At 29.1% G+C, this 18295-nt stretch overlaps 1 protein-coding gene and 16 non-coding genes across 18 annotated transcripts in view; all 17 read left to right on the top strand.

The window, feature by feature from the left end:
* The window catches only part of LOC109603874 (homeobox protein OTX2), a 170845-nt gene that overhangs the window by 59753 nt on the left and 92797 nt on the right, over positions 1 to 18295 (top strand). The window lies entirely within an intron of this gene.
* On the top strand, positions 11628 to 11720 carry Trnay-gua (transfer RNA tyrosine (anticodon GUA)). Its single transcript has 2 exons — positions 11628 to 11664; positions 11685 to 11720. It is a non-coding gene; the product is annotated as a tRNA-Tyr (tRNA).
* Trnay-gua (transfer RNA tyrosine (anticodon GUA)) lies at positions 11807 to 11899 on the top strand. Its single transcript has 2 exons — positions 11807 to 11843; positions 11864 to 11899. It is a non-coding gene; the product is annotated as a tRNA-Tyr (tRNA).
* On the top strand, positions 11986 to 12078 carry Trnay-gua (transfer RNA tyrosine (anticodon GUA)). The gene is made up of 2 exons: positions 11986 to 12022; positions 12043 to 12078. It is a non-coding gene; the product is annotated as a tRNA-Tyr (tRNA).
* On the top strand, positions 12522 to 12614 carry Trnay-gua (transfer RNA tyrosine (anticodon GUA)). The gene is made up of 2 exons: positions 12522 to 12558; positions 12579 to 12614. It is a non-coding gene; the product is annotated as a tRNA-Tyr (tRNA).
* Trnay-gua (transfer RNA tyrosine (anticodon GUA)) lies at positions 12701 to 12793 on the top strand. The gene is made up of 2 exons: positions 12701 to 12737; positions 12758 to 12793. It is a non-coding gene; the product is annotated as a tRNA-Tyr (tRNA).
* Positions 12880 to 12972, top strand: Trnay-gua (transfer RNA tyrosine (anticodon GUA)). Its single transcript has 2 exons — positions 12880 to 12916; positions 12937 to 12972. It is a non-coding gene; the product is annotated as a tRNA-Tyr (tRNA).
* On the top strand, positions 13239 to 13331 carry Trnay-gua (transfer RNA tyrosine (anticodon GUA)). The gene is made up of 2 exons: positions 13239 to 13275; positions 13296 to 13331. It is a non-coding gene; the product is annotated as a tRNA-Tyr (tRNA).
* On the top strand, positions 13775 to 13867 carry Trnay-gua (transfer RNA tyrosine (anticodon GUA)). The gene is made up of 2 exons: positions 13775 to 13811; positions 13832 to 13867. It is a non-coding gene; the product is annotated as a tRNA-Tyr (tRNA).
* On the top strand, positions 13954 to 14046 carry Trnay-gua (transfer RNA tyrosine (anticodon GUA)). The gene is made up of 2 exons: positions 13954 to 13990; positions 14011 to 14046. It is a non-coding gene; the product is annotated as a tRNA-Tyr (tRNA).
* Trnay-gua (transfer RNA tyrosine (anticodon GUA)) lies at positions 14133 to 14225 on the top strand. The gene is made up of 2 exons: positions 14133 to 14169; positions 14190 to 14225. It is a non-coding gene; the product is annotated as a tRNA-Tyr (tRNA).
* On the top strand, positions 14492 to 14584 carry Trnay-gua (transfer RNA tyrosine (anticodon GUA)). The gene is made up of 2 exons: positions 14492 to 14528; positions 14549 to 14584. It is a non-coding gene; the product is annotated as a tRNA-Tyr (tRNA).
* On the top strand, positions 14671 to 14763 carry Trnay-gua (transfer RNA tyrosine (anticodon GUA)). The gene is made up of 2 exons: positions 14671 to 14707; positions 14728 to 14763. It is a non-coding gene; the product is annotated as a tRNA-Tyr (tRNA).
* On the top strand, positions 14850 to 14942 carry Trnay-gua (transfer RNA tyrosine (anticodon GUA)). Its single transcript has 2 exons — positions 14850 to 14886; positions 14907 to 14942. It is a non-coding gene; the product is annotated as a tRNA-Tyr (tRNA).
* On the top strand, positions 15029 to 15121 carry Trnay-gua (transfer RNA tyrosine (anticodon GUA)). The gene is made up of 2 exons: positions 15029 to 15065; positions 15086 to 15121. It is a non-coding gene; the product is annotated as a tRNA-Tyr (tRNA).
* Positions 15208 to 15300, top strand: Trnay-gua (transfer RNA tyrosine (anticodon GUA)). Its single transcript has 2 exons — positions 15208 to 15244; positions 15265 to 15300. It is a non-coding gene; the product is annotated as a tRNA-Tyr (tRNA).
* Trnay-gua (transfer RNA tyrosine (anticodon GUA)) lies at positions 15387 to 15479 on the top strand. The gene is made up of 2 exons: positions 15387 to 15423; positions 15444 to 15479. It is a non-coding gene; the product is annotated as a tRNA-Tyr (tRNA).

Genomic DNA, 18295 nt, shown 5'->3' with positions numbered 1-18295 from the left:
ATTTAGGAGGTTTAAAATTTTTAAAATGCTTACAAAATTTTAATATTTAATTATTAGTGGACAATTATATTTTATTGTTACATAATTCATTTATGTATTATAAATTTTAAAAAAAATTAAAAAAAATTTTTATTGTCATTTATCCATTACAACATTTTGTAAGATTGTTTACAATTTACTCAAGAGTTTAAAATTAAATGCCATTTTTAGTTTCTAAATAAACATATGTCTTAAATGCTTATTAATTAAAGAAAAACAATAATTCTATATAATTAAAGTTTTAAAGTTTTTGAAGTTATATTTCAAAAAATTCACTTGTAGCAAAACATTTCTATAATATTGATTAATTTAAGAAACATCAAGGTTTAAATGGTTTAATTACCTTTTATTATTTCTACATCTATTTTTTTATGAAAAACTACCTGTTAAAGCTCTCATTGAAATTTTAATATTGCATTAATAATTTAAATTACAAATTTTTAAAAGTCACTTGAGAGTTTATAAATATTTTCTGTTGTTAAGGAATTTATTTAAAAAATTTAGGAGGTTGATCATACATTAGAAAAAAAAAATAGTGAAAAATATAATTGTTATATTATACCACAAAATAAAAGGCCCATTAAAATTAAAAAAGAAAGAAAAGTAAAAATTAATATATTAATAAGATTTTTAAATTTAAATGTCATCTCTTAAATGATTAATAATTAAAAAACAATTATTATATTTAATAAAAAATTTCTGTCTGTTTCACTGATTTTCAACTGAGAAACTTTTTATTTAAATAACTAACTGTTAAAGCTCTTATCGAAATATTCTATAAATAATTTCTCGAACTTTTAATAATTTTTTAGCAATTTATAATTAAAAATGGAATAAATAAATGTATAAAAACTCACTAATTTAAAAATTAAAAAAATATTGTAAATATTTTTTTTTTTATTGTAAGATTGTTTACAAATTTTTAAAAGTCACTTGAGAGTTTATAAATATTTTCTGTTGTTAAGGAATTTATTTAAAAAATTTAGGAGGTTGATCATACATTAGAAAAAAAAAATTGTGAAAAATATAATTGTTATTTTAAGATTTTTAAAATGCTTACAAAATTTTAAAATTTACATAAAAGTGGAAAATTATATTTTATTGTTATATAATCCATTTATGTAACAAAATAAAAAACGTAAATGAATGTGTTTATTCATTTATTCATATATATATATATATATATATATATATATATATATATATATATATATATATATATATATATATATATATTTATATATATATTATTATTAATTTTAGCAATTTATAATTAAAAATGAAAAAAATTTATACCACAAAATAAAAGGCCCATTAAAATTAAAAAAGAAAGAAAAGTAAAAATTAATATATTAACAAAATTTTTAAATTTAAATGTCATCTTTAGTTTGTAAATAAACATATTCTATCTCTTAAATGATTAATAATTAAACAAAAAACAATAATTCTATTTAATTAAAAATTTCTGTCTATTTCACTGATTTTCAACTGAGAAAATTTAAAAAACTAACTGTTAAAGCTCTTATCGAAATATTCTACAAATAATTTTTCTTACTCTTAATAATTTTTTTAGATGTTTATTATTAGTTACTGAATTTTGTGTGACAGATGATGTTCTATAAATTGTGACTATTATGGTAGTTATTATTACTTTACAATTACTGCAATTTTTCTTTCACAAAAAATTTATTAATATTAAATTATTATAATAATATTCGGAGCAGTTAATCATTTTCGTCAAAAAACGCTTGTAAAATAATAATTGTCCATGTATGTAGAGACATAAATTTAATTTAACATATTATTATAACTATTAATATCCCGCATGTTGAATTTCGTTAATATATTGCGTATGTTTGGAGCAATTTTACTTCCGTTCGCAGTTATTAAATATGCAGATTCGCACTTTAAAGTGACGCAGTCGACACAAAAATTATATCAATAACTATAAATTTAATAGATTCCATCTAAAACGTGGTTAAAGTGTCACCCCGCGTTTAAAATAAGGATAATTGTTGTAAAACGTATTGCCGCCCTCGGGCGGATCATTGTATTTTTGCCTTGGTTGCGAAACTTGTTTATTATGAATGTCTTCATTAGGCCATTACCCGCTATCACATTTTAATTACAATAAATCAAATAGGACGCGCCGTTTTTGTTTTAATCAACGGATGCACCTGTCGATATCAAAAATATGCCATGCTTTATAGCGCTAGATAACAGGTCCTCTTGGTCAGTAACGTGTTAATGGCTCATTAATTTGTTGGGCGTTTTTACCATGAGTTATCTGTTATGCAATTACGACGTCACTTTTATTATATTCGTAATTACGGCGGTCACCTTTTTCGTTTGTTTGTCGCAAAACTCGAATTCTAATTGGTGAATTATGAAAATTTCGTCGACTCTACTCAGACTTACGAAAACGATGCTTACATATTAATTAGCGATGTAATCGCCGATGTTATAGTGTAAATGAGAGAGCGTTTACCTTTTTAATAAAATTTTATGGCCGCCTTTTACGAGGTTACATGCTTATTAATTAATTGCTTTCATAAAAACTGAGTAGTTCTTGAATGATAATGGACCAACAGTATGCAGTTTTTAATTTATCGTTTTACATTATGCGTACTAATAATAGAGATAACATGTACTTGTTTTATAGATTGTGTTGATTAATTTTATGACATCAATCGTAGAGGCTGTTTGAATTTACTTAATTAGATAAATAAGCTTATTAATATACGTTAACCTTAGAAATTCTACAATAATAATAATAAAAATATATATGTGTTGTTTTATACGTGAAATAATTGGAAAAATTACAACGTACTGAATTTTATTTAACTAATTAATTATTGTGTAGTGAAGTTCAATATACTTTTTCCCCCCTCATAAGGTAAATTCAGGTTAATAACTTGGTATCTAATTTACATATAACTAGGTTATTATAATTCAATTACTGTAGATAATGTAAGAAGGTGTAAATAATCTAAAACGCAAGAAACATTTTATCAACATAAGGAAATTCATTAACAGGATGGCGTGAATAGTTTCAGACTGCGGAAATATATCAGGGTCATGCCATATTAATCTTTCAGACATTATTTTAATGCACTACTTTTATTATTGTTATATTTTTAATTAATTCGACACATTTACAATATTATATTATGAATAGCAAAAATGTTGTTGGCCCTTAAAAGTATTTAAAACTGGATGTTTCATACATAACTTGTCAATTGTTAATAAAATTTACTTTTTTATTTATAATTATTACAAAAAATCTTAAAAATATTGTTTTTCTAAAAAAAATTAAAATTTTATGATTATGTTATGATAAACAATTTAAATTGTTAATTGAAATCCGTCAAATTTATTATGCTTACTATTATTAAATTATTTTATGTAAAATCAAAGAATAAAAAATATTTTTTTATTTTTAATTTAAATGATTTTGTTGGCACAGATTTTCTTAAAATTATAATTTGAACTTATAATAATATAATAATTTTGTTATGCAAAAAATTTATTGTCATTTATCCATTACAAAATTTTCTAAGATTGTTTACAATTTACTCAAGAATTTAAAATATTAATTAAAGAAATATTTTTTATCAAAAAAGTGTTCTCTCATTGAAATTTTAAGAGTATATTTATAATTTAATTTTTAGGTTTTATCTTAAACTTAATAATTTTGTAGCAATTTATAATTAAAAATTTAAAAATTATATAAATAAAAACTCACTAATTTAAAAATTAAAAAAAAAAAAATAGTGTAAACATTTTTTTTATTGTCATGTATCAGTTTTGTAAGATTGTTTACAAATTTTGAAAAGTCACTTGAGAGTTTGTAAATAATTTTTGTTGTTCATGAATTTATTTAAAAATTTTAGGAAGTTGATCATACATTAGAAAAAAAAAATTGTGAAAAATATAATTATTATTTTAAAATTTTTAAAATACTTACAAAATTTTAAAATTTACATAAAAGTGGAAAATCATATTTTATTGTTATATAATCCATTTATGTAACAAAATAAAAAACTGGGTTGCTCATAAATTAAAAAAAACAATATTAAAAAATGTATGTATATATATATTTAGTTTGTATTATAAATAATCATAGGTCTTAAATGCTTATAAATTATTATTATTAGTTTTAGCAATTTATAATTAAAAATGAAAAAAAAAAAAAATTATACCACAAAATAAAAGGCCCATTAAAATTAAAAAAGAAAGAAAAGTAAAAATTAATATATTAACAAAATTTTTAAACTTAAATGTCATCTTTATTTCGTAAATAAACATATTCTATCTCTTAAATAATTAATAATTAAACAAAAAACAATAATTCTATTTAAAGCAATTTTGTTGGCACAGATTTTCTTAAAATTATAATTTGAACTTGAAGCATAATTTTATTATGCAAATAATACAAAATTTTAGTCAAAAAGCAAATTAATTTATAAACAATATTTTTCTACAATAATTAAAAGTCTGTCAAATTTATTATATTCTCTCAGAATCAACCTGAATCATATTATTGATTGAATTGAATTAAACGTCCCACAAAGTGAAATCTTCTCAAACTATAATTTGAACAGTAAATTATAATTTTAATTATTCAAATAACACAAAATTTAGGTCAAAAAGCAAAAATATATATAAATATTAATATAAATTTGCTTTTTTTATTTATAATTATTTCAAAAAATATTAAAAATATTGTCTTTAAAAAATAATAATAAAAATTTGTTGATGATTTGATAAACAATTTGAATTGTTAATTGAAAATCTGTTAAATTTATTATATTCTTTTAGAATCAACCAGAATCATATTGTTTACTTATGTAAATTTAATTTAATTATTTTGCTTAAAATTAAGAGATTAAAAATATATGTTTATTTTTAATATAATTGATTGGGAATAAAATCTTTAAAATAAAATTTCTCAGATTTCTTAAATTAAGTTAAATTACATATTTAAATAATTGAACGTCCCACAAAGTAAAATCTGTTAAATTTATTTTGTTTCAATAATTCTCAAACTATAAGTTGAACAGTAAAATATAATTCTAATTATTCAAATAACACAAAATTTAGGTCAAAAATCAAAAAATATATATAAACAATATTTTGTTACAGCACTGGAAAGTCTGTCAAAATTATTATATTTTATCAGGATTTCTCAGAATTATGTTATGAACTCTTAAAAATTAAAAGTAATTATTGTAGAAAAATATTGTTTATAAATTAATTTGTTTTTTGACTAAAATTTTGTATTATTTGATTTGATTATAAAATTATACTTCAAGTTCAAATTATAATTTTGAGCAAGTCAGTGCCAATATAGTAAATTATAGAGATTTTACTTTGTAAATTTTAATCTATTATTAAGTATATAATAAAATTTAATTTACATAAGTCAGAGAAGTTTTGAAATAATTAAAAATATATTTTCGTCTCTTGAGTTTGAAACAACAAACAAAAATTAATCATTTAGATTAACCTTTGATTTTAAATGAAATAATTGAATAATAATAAAATTCTGAGTAAGTATAATAAATTTGACACATTTTCAATTAACAATTCAAATTGTTTATCAAAACATCATAAAATTTTTACTTTTTTTAGAAAAACAATATATATAAAAGTAAATTTTATATATTAAGAGACTAAAAATATATGTTTATTTTTAATATAATTGATAAGGAATAAAATATTTGAAATTTGTTCTTATAATAATAATTATAAAATTATTCCTCTCAGATTTCTGAAAATTGAACGTCCTACAAAGTAAAATCTGTTAAATTTTTGATTCAATAATTCTCAAACTATAATTTGAACAGTAAAATATAATTTTAATATTCAAATAATACAAAATTTAGGTCAAGCAAAAATATATATAAACAATATTTTTTTACAGCAATTGTCAAGTCTGTCAAAATTATTATATTCCATCAGAATTTCTCAGAATTATGTTATGTTATTTAAATATGTAATAAGGTTTAATTTACAGAATATAATTATTTTAAAATCTCTCAAACTTCTGTAAATTAAACCTCATTACATATTTAAATAATTATCTCTCAAAGTAAAATCTTACCTTTTTATTTTAATAATTCTCAAAACATTAAAATTCAATTTTAGTTGTTCAAATAATTAATATTAACCAATACTTTATAACATTAACTTTTATTATCTTTATAAATTGTGAATCAAACTTTAAATCAACATACCTTCAATTTTATACCATATGTTTTAAATTTAGATGAGTACATATTAGTTCTAGTCATAAATCAGGAATGTTACTTTTTACTTTTGTAAATAATCTAATTGGAAATTCATCTAATCTACAAAAGTGACAAAACTTTTTATTTCTGAGTATTCTTTTCATGAAGACTATGTTGAATATTTGCTGTCCTTTCTAAATTATAAGCCTTTATCAAATTTTAAATACATAATATGAATGTTACAGTTTAGTACCATAAGTTTTAAATTTAGATGTCTCCATATTGGCAGTAGTCATAAACCTTATGGCAGGGTGTGCCACTCCAGATTTCAAACCTACAACAGACTTGTATGACAAGGCCAAATTTGTAAGTAATAAAACCACAATGGGGCGCCATCAATTTATAGTACGTATTGTACACGATACGCACCCAACTGTCCACATCACTTCACCATCTCGATCAGATGCTTAAGTCGCAAAGACGTCTCCAGCCTTGGAATCGATAATCGAAGCAAATTAACCGACACGTAGCCCCGTAATTGTCAAAATCCGCACCAATTATGGGCACTGGCAATATAAATCTAGTCAGTGTCACCTACAAGATGCGAAAGGTACGGCAATGATTCAGTCGAAGTTGGTCGCAGCACTCCCCTCGACGTTTTATGCTCCCAATAATCATTTTATTTCGTTTCAGTGAACTCCAATACTTTATGTAAGACGGTTTCAGACACTTGAAAACATGATCGCCGCTTGTACGGTAGCCGGAGTGCCGATCCGACCTCCCGGGTACTAAAACCGCTGTTATTTCGACTTGTTTATTCGATTTGTAATATATGGTAATTGATTTTATCGTCTCGGGTGGACTTTGATGTAACTTGTTCGTGGACTGACATTTGGGGAACGTTACATATTTATTCGCACCATAAAAACCAGATACATTTGTTTCACATGATTTTTAAATCGTTGTTTACCATTTTTCAAATCAAACATGTAATTTAATAGTTCTAAAAGGTTAATAAAGATGAGAACAAAGTCGAGGGAGCTTTATTTCTTTCTACAATTTTTCATTAATTAAATAAACATAAAAGGTTAAGAGGGTAACAATAGTTAGAGCAAAAAATGGAAGATGACACAGACCTTGACAATCCTGATTTATGACAAGAGCCAATAAGTAACATCTAATCTAAATTTAAACATGTGGTATTAAATTGTAGATGTGTCGATAGTTTAACAGATTTTTTGGTATACCGCAGACCTGGATAAAGGTTGGGTACCTTAGGTAAACTTTCAAATATGTGAAATAAATGTATGAAGATAATAATCACAGTAAAACATTAAAGAGAAGAGACCTTGTCGTATCAGGATTGAAACCAACAGCGTGCACAAAATCGTTACATTTTTACGGTGGAGTTCAGTGAAGTCCAATGGCACAGGCCGTGGTCTCATGGGAATCGTCGAGTGGATGGGCACATTTATCCCCGAACATCCATTATCACCGCGAACGGTTGTTGGATGACGCAAAGAAGTCGACGGAGCGTGTGTGGTTCTCGAAGTGCTCGGGCACTTTGGTTGTGCCCGAGTGACCGCCTAGCCACCTTTTGCGAACAAACCGAGTCATGGGCGGTTCCGTCGTGGTGGTTTTTTATCGATTGTGATCTTTAAACGTTAGGAAAAGGTACCACAAATGGGGTTGTGGGGTACTTACCGAAAGAGCAACGTGATTGTGGGTACTTCTACGTTCCAATTTTGAATAATTTCTTAAAATGGTACAATTTTAGGAAAGTGTAGCTTCAAATAATACTTCTACCAAAGTGTAAGACACTAATTAGGGCAGAATAGCCGTCGTATCTCAGAAACTTTAGGGTTCACATCATTGTTTTATCAAAATAAATTGATTATCCTTTCTAATTTGTTAATTAATGGTACTAACTTATACATATCCAACATTTCTCTGAATATGTACTTTATGCATTATTTAATTAGTCAATTAAAAAAGAATTCCTTCGAGCCGGATTTGAACCAGCGACCTATGGATGACCATTTCTTTTGTCCAATCTACAGTCCACCGCTCTACCAACTGAGCTATCGAAGGTGTTGATTGTTGCACAAAGTGCAATTAACGTGGATTACTTTCTGCATTAATTAATTAGTCAATTAGTGGGTATGTTAAAAAAGAATTCCTTCGAGCCGGATTTGAACCAGCGACCTATGGATGACCATTTCTTTTGTTCAATCTACAGTCCACCGCTCTACCAACTGAGCTATCGAAGGTGTTGATTGTTGTACAAAGTGCAATTAATCTGGATTACTTTCTGCATTAATTAATTAGTCAATTAGTGCAACAATTAAAAAAGAATTCCTTCGAGCCGGATTTGAACCAGCGACCTATGGATGACCATTTCTTTTGTCCAATCTACAGTCCACCGCTCTACCAACTGAGCTATCGAAGGTGTTGATTGTTGCACAAAGTGCAGTTAATCTGGATTACTTTCTGCATTAATTAATTAGTCAATTAGTGGGTATATTAAAAAATAATTCCTTCGAGCCGGATTTGAACCAGCGACCTATGGATGACCATTTCTTTTGTGCAATCTACAGTCCACCGCTCTACCAACTGAGCTATCGAAGGTGTTGATTGTTGCACAAAGTGCAATTAACGTGGATTACTTTCTGCATTAATTAATTAGTCAATTAGTGCAACAATTAAAAAAGAATTCCTTCGAGCCGGATTTGAACCAGCGACCTATGGATGACCATTTCTTTTGTCCAATCTACAGTCCACCGCTCTACCAACTGAGCTATCGAAGGTGTTGATTGTTGCACAAAGTGCAATTAACGTGGATTACTTTCTGTATTAATTAATTAGTCAATTAGTGCAACAATTAAAAAAGAATTCCTTCGAGCCGGATTTGAACCAGCGACCTATGGATGACCATTTCTTTTGCACAATCTACAGTCCACCGCTCTACCAACTGAGCTATCGAAGGTGTTGATTGTTGCACAAAGTGCAATTAATCTGGATTACTTTCTGCATTAATTAATTGGTCAATTAGTGGGTATATTAAAAAAGAATTCCTTCGAGCCGGATTTGAACCAGCGACCTATGGATGACCATTTCTTTTGTCCAATCTACAGTCCACCGTTCTACCAACTGAGCTATCGAAGGTGTTGATTGTTGCACAAAGTGCAATTAACGTGGATTACTTTCTGTATTAATTAATTAGTCAATTAGTGCAACAATTAAAAAAGAATTCCTTCGAGCCGGATTTGAACCAGCGACCTATGGATGACCATTTCTTTTGCACAATCTACAGTCCACCGCTCTACCAACTGAGCTATCGAAGGTGTTGATTGTTGCACAAAGTGCAGTTAATCTGGATTACTTTCTGCATTAATTAATTAGTCAATTAGTGGGTATATTAAAGAAGAATTCCTTCGAGCCGGATTTGAACCAGCGACCTAACACCTAACCTAACCAAGCTAACACTTGGATAAAACACTACAGGCCAACGGATGCAAATAAGACGTACAATGAAACCTCATACTAATAATAAAGATCCACCTAGTGAGCCCGCGATTGGTAAAGCTTTTCTTCCATATATATGTAAAGTTACCGATAGAATTGGTAAAATCTTATTAATACATGACATCCATACTGTTTTTATACCAACAAGGAAGATTCAACACAGTCTCAGATCTGCCAAAGATAGGAGAGATCATCAAACAGCTTCTGGGATATACCACATATCATATTCTTGCTGGAAAGTATACATAGATACCACAAAACGTTGAATAGGGACTAGGATTAAGGAACACAAACGAAACTGCAAATTAGGACAATCTGACAAGTCTGCTGTAGCTGAACATGCACTGTTAGATGGATCACCAAAATTATTAAGCAGTGAAGAACGGCCAACGAACAGGACGAAATTTCTGGTACATCAGTTGTCTAAGTTGTCATTTAGTTGTTAATCAGATGTCAAAGTGACACGAACCAAATCAGACCTCTGAAGATGATAGCCACTCGTTAATTCCAACAAATTCAATTAGTAATATTGTTATCAAAATATAAAAATATTCATAATATTAATAAACATTTTAAATTTATAAATAACAATTTTGAAAAATTGCACTAAATATTTGATAGAAACCATCATCAACCATGTGACATGGAGGAGGTCAACAAAATGTGATACGGTGTGACCCCCAAAAACAAATTGCAATTGATTTAAAGACACAACTGTAAAATAAAATACAAAAACGTGTTAAAATATGACTAAGAAGAAGTGAATTAAAAAAATATCGGTATTAATAATTAATAAATGGGACTAAGAAACACCGAATTGGCACCGTTTCGATGAAAATTACGTATGCAGCGTTGGAATGTTAAAGTCGCACTTCACAATCTCCCACAAACAAAACGAACAAAACGTAACTTTCATTAGGTCTGAGGCCTTTTGACGGACGGCGGTGCGGTCGGACGGCCTTTAAATCTCTTATCGGCTATTTTAGAAACAAGCAGCTTAATCTGCATAACGATAATAAAACATAGACGCAATGCGGCGCACAACTTCTCAACCGATTCAACCGATTATCGAAACGGCCTAATTAATTGGCGCGGACCCATCGGCGCGAACCGAAAAAACGGCCGACCTTAATGACCGTCGAAATGTTGGTTTTACCCGTTTCAAATTAAAAAAAACGCCAATTTACATCTTCATTTTCGGCGGCCAGATGCGGCGGCCACGTCGACAAAATAAATAAGTAAAACTAAATTTAAATGTGCAGCTGCACAGTGGCACTCCGCGATGATTTCGAACTGCGAAATTTAGGGTTTCGGTTTGTATAATTTTATGATGATTATTTTGCTTACTCTTAATTGGCAACGGGTATTGCTGTTGCTGAGTTATTCGTAATTTAAAAGTAGTTCGAGTTCTCGTTTTCTTGTTCCTCGTTGCTAATCTTGCTGGTGATTTCCGTTTTTGTTGTTCTACAAGATTAATGATACTAAATAAATTATTTTAACTTGTTTTTGTTGCAAAATTGATTACAATTATTACACATTTTTATCCAGGATGGAATGGACAGTAACAGGAAGTAAAGGAAAAACATCATGACCAGAGGGACAGCTATAAAAATGAATAAAAAAACAACAGGAGTGTAAAGTGTGTACATAATTTCCTTCAATGCATTAAAATTTAAAAAGATTTATAAGCCAGGAACCTACTGTAGATCTATAGCTGGTTCCTAGACCGACAATAATACACATTTTTTCCCCTCTGGGTTATAACTAATTGACTAATTAAATAATACAGAAAGTGATCTCGATTAATTGCACTTTGTGCAACAGTCAACACCTTCGATAGCTCAGTTGGTAGAGCGGTGGACTGTAGATTGAACAAAAGAAATGGTCATCCATAGGTCGCTGGTTCAAATCCGGCTCGAAGGAATTCTTTTTTAATTAATGCACTAATTGACTAATTAATTAATGCAGAAAGTGGTCCAGATTAATTGCACTTTGTGCAACAGTCAACACCTTCGATAGCTCAGTTGGTAGAGCGGTGGACTGTAGATTGAACAAAAGAAATGGTTATCCATAGGTCGCTGGTTCAAATCCGGCTCGAAGGAATTCTTTTTTAATTAATGCACTAATTGACTAATTAATTAATGCAGAAAGTGGTCCAGATTAATTGCACTTTGTGCAACAGTCAACACCTTCGATAGCTCAGTTGGTAGAGCGGTGGACTGTAGATTGAACAAAAGAAATGGTTATCCATAGGTCGCTGGTTCAAATCCGGCTCGAAGGAATTATTTTTTAATTAATGCACTAATTGACTAATTAATTAATGCAGAAAGTTATCCGGATTAATTCACTTTGTGCAACAGTCAACACCTTCGATATCTCAGTTGGTAGAGCGGTGGACTGTAGATTGAACAAAAGAAATGGTGATCCATAGGTCGCTGGTTCAAATCCGGCTCGAAGGAATTATTTTTTAATTAATGCACTAATTGACTAATTAATTAATGCAGAAAGTTATCCGGATTAATTCACTTTGTGCAACAGTCAACACCTTCGATATCTCAGTTGGTAGAGCGGTGGACTGTAGATTGAACAAAAAGAAATGGTGATCCATAGGTCGCTGGTTCAAATCCGGCTCGAAGGAATTCTTTTTTAATTGTTGCACTAATTGACTAATTAATTAATGCAGAAAGTAATCCAGATTAATTGCACTTTGTGCAACAATCAACACCTTCGATAGCTCAGTTGGTAGAGCGGTGGACTGTAGATTGAACAAAAGAAATGGTCATCCATAGGTCGCTGGTTCAAATCCGGCTCGAAGGAATTCTTTTTTAATTAATGCACTAATTGACTAATTAATTAATGCAGAAAGTGGTCCAGATTAATTGCACTTTGTGCAACAGTCAACACCTTCGATAGCTCAGTTGGTAGAGCGGTGGACTGTAGATTGAACAAAAGAAATGGTTATCCATAGGTCGCTGGTTCAAATCCGGCTCGAAGGAATTCTTTTTTAATTAATGCACTAATTGACTAATTAATTAATGCAGAAAGTGGTCCAGATTAGTTGCACTTTGTGCAACAGTCAACACCTTCGATAGCTCAGTTGGTAGAGCGGTGGACTGTAGATTGAACAAAAGAAATGGTGATCCATAGGTCGCTGGTTCAAATCCGGCTCGAAGGAATTATTTTTTAATTAATGGACTAATTGACTAATTAATTAATGCAGAAAGTGGTCCAGATTAATTGCACTTTGTGCAACAATCAACACCTTCGATAGCTCAGTTGGTAGAGCGGTGGACTGTAGATTGAACAAAAAGAAATGGTGATCCATAGGTCGCTGGTTCAAATCCGGCTCGAAGGAATTCTTTTTTAATTGTTGCACTAATTGACTAATTAATTAATGCAGAAAGTAATCCAGATTAATTGCACTTTGTGCAACAGTCAACACCTTCGATAGCTCAGTTGGTAGAGCGGTGGACTGTAGATTGAACAAAAGAAATGGTCATCCATAGGTCGCTGGTTCAAATCCGGCTCGAAGGAATTATTTTTTAATTAATGCACTAATTGACTAATTAATTAATGCAGAAAGTTATCCGGATTAATTCACTTTGTGCAACAGTCAACACCTTCGATATCTCAGTTGGTAGAGCGGTGGACTGTAGATTGAACAAAAGAAATGGTGATCCATAGGTCGCTGGTTCAAATCCGGCTCGAAGGAATTATTTTTTAATTAATGCACTAATTGACTAATTAATTAATGCAGAAAGTTATCCGGATTAATTCACTTTGTGCAACAGTCAACACCTTCGATATCTCAGTTGGTAGAGCGGTGGACTGTAGATTGAACAAAAAGAAATGGTGATCCATAGGTCGCTGGTTCAAATCCGGCTCGAAGGAATTCTTTTTTAATTGTTGCACTAATTGACTAATTAATTAATGCAGAAAGTAATCCAGATTAATTGCACTTTGTGCAACAATCAACACCTTCGATAGCTCAGTTGGTAGAGCGGTGGACTGTAGATTGAACAAAAGAAATGGTCATCCATAGGTCGCTGGTTCAAATCCGGCTCGAAGGAATTCTTTTTTAATTAATGCACTAATTGACTAATTAATTAATGCAGAAAATGGTCCAGATTAATTGCACTTCGTGCAACAATCAACACCTTCGATAGCTCAGTTGGTAGAGCGGTGGACTGTAGATTGAACAAAAGAAATGGTGATCCATAGGTCGCTGGTTCAAATCCGGCTCGAAGGAATTATTTTTTAATTAATGCACTAATTGACTAATTAATTAATGCAGAAAGTGGTCCAGATTAATTGCACTTTGTGCAACAGTCAACACCTTCGATAGCTCAGTTGGTAGAGCGGTGGACTGTAGATTGAACAAAAGAAATGGTCATCCATAGGTCGCTGGTTCAAATCCGGCTCGAAGGAATTATTTTTTAATTAATGGACTAATTGACTAATTAATTAAGGCAGAAAGTGGTCCAGATTAATTGCACTTTGTGCAACAATCAACACCTTCGATAGCTCAGTTGGTAGAGCGGTGGACTGTAGATTGAACAAAAAGAAATGGTGATCCATAGGTCGCTGGTTCAAATCCGGCTCGAAGGAATTATTTTTTAATTAATGGACTAATTGACTAATTAATTAATGCAGAAAGTGGTCCAGATTAATTGCACTTTGTGCAACAATCAACACCTTCGATAGCTCAGTTGGTAGAGCGGTGGACTGTAGATTGAACAAAAGAAATGGTCATCCATAGGTCGCTGGTTCAAATCCGGCTCGAAGGAATTATTTTTTAATTAATGCACTAATTGACTAATTAATTAATGCAGAAAATGGTCCAGATTAATTGCACTTCGTGCAACAATCAACACCTTCGATAGCTCAGTTGGTAGAGCGGTGGACTGTAGATTGAACAAAAGAAATGGTGATCCATAGGTCGCTGGTTCAAATCCGGCTCGAAGGAATTATTTTTTAATTAATGCACTAATTGACTAATTAATTAATGCAGAAAGTGGTCCAGATTAATTGCACTTTGTGCAACAGTCAACACCTTCGATAGCTCAGTTGGTAGAGCGGTGGACTGTAGATTGAACAAAAGAAATGGTGATCCATAGGTCGCTGGTTCAAATCCGGCTCGAAGGAATTATTTTTTAATTAATGCACTAATTGACTAATTAATTAATGCAGAAAGTGGTCCAGATTAATTGCACTTTGTGCAACAGTCAACACCTTCGATAGCTCAGTTGGTAGAGCGGTGGACTGTAGATTGAACAAAAGAAATGGTGATCCATAGGTCGCTGGTTCAAATCCGGCTCGAAGGAATTATTTTTTAATTAATGCACTAATTGACTAATTAATTAATGCAGAAAGTGGTCCAGATTAATTGCACTTTGTGCAACAGTCAACACCTTCGATAGCTCAGTTGGTAGAGCGGTGGACTGTAGATTGAACAAAAGAAATGGTGATCCATAGGTCGCTGGTTCAAATCCGGCTCGAAGGAATTATTTTTTAATTAATGCACTAATTGACAAATTAATTAATGCAGAAAGTGGTCCAGATTAATTGCACTTCGTGCAACAGTCAACACCTTCGATAGCTCAGTTGGTAGAGCGGTGGACTGTAGATTGGACAAAAGAAATGGTCATCCATAGGTCGCTGGTTCAAATCCGGCTCGAAGGAATTCTTTTTTAATGCACGCACTAATTGACTAATTAATTTGTAGAAAGTGATATAGATTGAAACCTTCATATTTTAATAATAATAGAACTCATATAAATTTCATTAATTACCAATTTTTGAAATGACAAGTTGATAAATTCTAAATATTCCTAATTTATAAATTATTTTAGATTAAGTACATAAAATTTTACTAACTTTTTAAATTATTAATTAAATGTATAAAAGAATAAGTTATATACATATATTTTTAAAAAAAAATTAAAATATATAAACCTTCATAAAAAAAATAAATATAAATCTTATTGGAAAATTTTAGATTAGGTATTAGAAAGTGTGGGTTTTATTAAAATTGATGTGTCAACACATTCCGCTACAAATTCTTCTACATATCATTATTCTATATCAGTTTAAATTTATCGATAGTTTGCTGAAAGCATCACAAATTATGGATATTAACAATTTAATAAATTTACAAAGAATCTTTGGAATTTTTTAGCTTACTATTTTGATTCCTGTCCATGTTAAATATATATTTATATAAATAATAAGGAAAACTTTCTAAATCTTACAAAAAATATTGTCCCTTTATTTATAAAATTTGTTATTATTTTTAATATTATTCAATTTAATTAGAACGAATTTTTAAATTATTTTAAAAATATTTTTATATTTAATTTAATTTAGTTTTAATTAATATTAAGAATATAAAAAATATTAATTAAAAAAATAATATTATATTTTCATTAAAATTTTAATATTAATTATATAACCATAAGAAAAATATTGTCTATTTATTTATAAAATTTGTTATTAATTTAAATATTATTTTTTAATTAGAACGAATATTTAATTTATTTTAAAAATATTTTTGTATATAATAACTGATTAGATTTAATTTAATTTTAGTTTTAATTAATATTAAAAATATAAAAAATCTTAATTAAAAAAATAATATTATATTTTTATCAAAATTTTAATATTAATTATATAGTCACAAGAAAAATATTGTCTGTTTATTTATAAAATTTTTAATTTAAATATTATTTTTTAATTAGAACGAATTTTGAATTTATTTTAAAAATATTTTTGTATATAAATATAATTTAATTTTAGTTTTAATTAATATTAGGAATATAAAAATAATTTGTCCCGAATTTTTAACATAAATTTATTTTAATTTTAATTAATATTAAGAATATAAAATATCTTATTATATAAAATAAAATAATATTATATTTTTAATAAAATTTTAATTTTAATTACACGACAATAAGAAATAAGTTAATTAACTTTTTTCACTTTCAACAGTGACTTAAAATATGTTAAACTAATAATTTTGTGAGTATATTTCATATATTAACATTATAAACAATAAAAATTGAAACAAATTTAATCTAAAATTTAAGAAGTACATATATATATATATATATATATATATATATATATATATATATGTATTTTTTAGTTTCCATAATTTTTGAAATTCCTTTTGCATAATAAAAAAGCATTCAAATAATATTTTACAGGGTTTGTCAGTGTTTTTATTCATAACTTCATAATTTTTGAATAAAATTGGACCATTTTTTTTTTGGAATTTAGTTTGTTTCTTATAATTTGAAAGAAAAATTAAAATTAATATTTTAAGCATTTTCCAGCTCCAAATTTAATATGAATTTCGACCTAAATTGATTAAACATTAGAGGATTAATCAATTTTTACGAAAACATTTTAAAATTACATAATTTTTCAGTGTAAATATTTATTCAAATATGCTCCTGTTTATAACTCTAATTATTATATTCTATATAAATGGCATTCCTTCGTCGTTCATCCATTCATAAAACATGAATAATATTAATAATAATAACAGAGATGTAGATATTTTACAAGTAATCCTATCAAATATCAATCTACACACAAATAAAAGTTGTACCTGTCAATGGGTTTGATTCAGGTTGACGGTTTCGGAATTTTGATTACCACCACCACCATCGTCATTCAACTTGATTATTGCACATAACCGTATAAGTTCATTGCGTCGCTAATAAACCGAAAACGCACTAAATGCAAATTTTAATTTCGGCCGGTGCCGTTGTCGGTTCATTAAGTCCACAATAAAATTTAATCAGTAGTAAAACGTCGAGCGAAACATTGATAAAGGGACTCGTCCCTGATTTAAATACAGAAACAATTACGTTGACATTTCAAATTAGATAATGTATTGCATAAAAGGCTGCGTCCATTTGATGGTTCCGAAACGGCGACGTATAAAAAGGCCGTAAAGAAGATGCCCCGGCCTGACCGTGCGTCCACCTGTGGAAGGCCCGAAAACTCTCCTCTCTCAGATTCTTCTTTTTCTGTTTTTTTTTTTTTTTTTTTTTCGTTTCGTCCGTCCTCATCTTTGGTCTTTTTTCCGACTACTGGTTTTATATAAAAAATGTCATTGCGTCCCGTTTTAATTTGAAAATACGGTTTGTAGAATTATTCATAACTAACCTGTTGTAATGTTTACGTGGATGCCCCGGCGTGATGGGGAACGAGACGGATGCCGGTTAAGGGTGGGCGAGATCGAGAGAGACACGCGACGCGGTGTGAAGCTGAACAAATGAAGATGGAAAGGATTCGGCGTCCGGGGCTATTGTAGATCTCCGGAGAGGAAATAAAAAATAAATGCCCCGGTCGACGATCGGACCACGAATTCATAAGTCGCAGGGGTGGATTCAAGGGAATATCTGTTAATATATAGTTTACAGATTAAAAAAATTATTTATTAATATATTTTAATTTAATATTTTTGTATCGTCAATAAAATTTTT

This window comes from Aethina tumida, chromosome 2, assembly GCF_024364675.1.
Source record: "Aethina tumida isolate Nest 87 chromosome 2, icAetTumi1.1, whole genome shotgun sequence".
NCBI lineage: Eukaryota > Metazoa > Arthropoda > Insecta > Coleoptera > Nitidulidae > Aethina > Aethina tumida.
The sequence above is the reverse complement of the archived record's forward strand: the minus strand, read 5'-3'. Positions and strand labels throughout refer to the sequence as shown.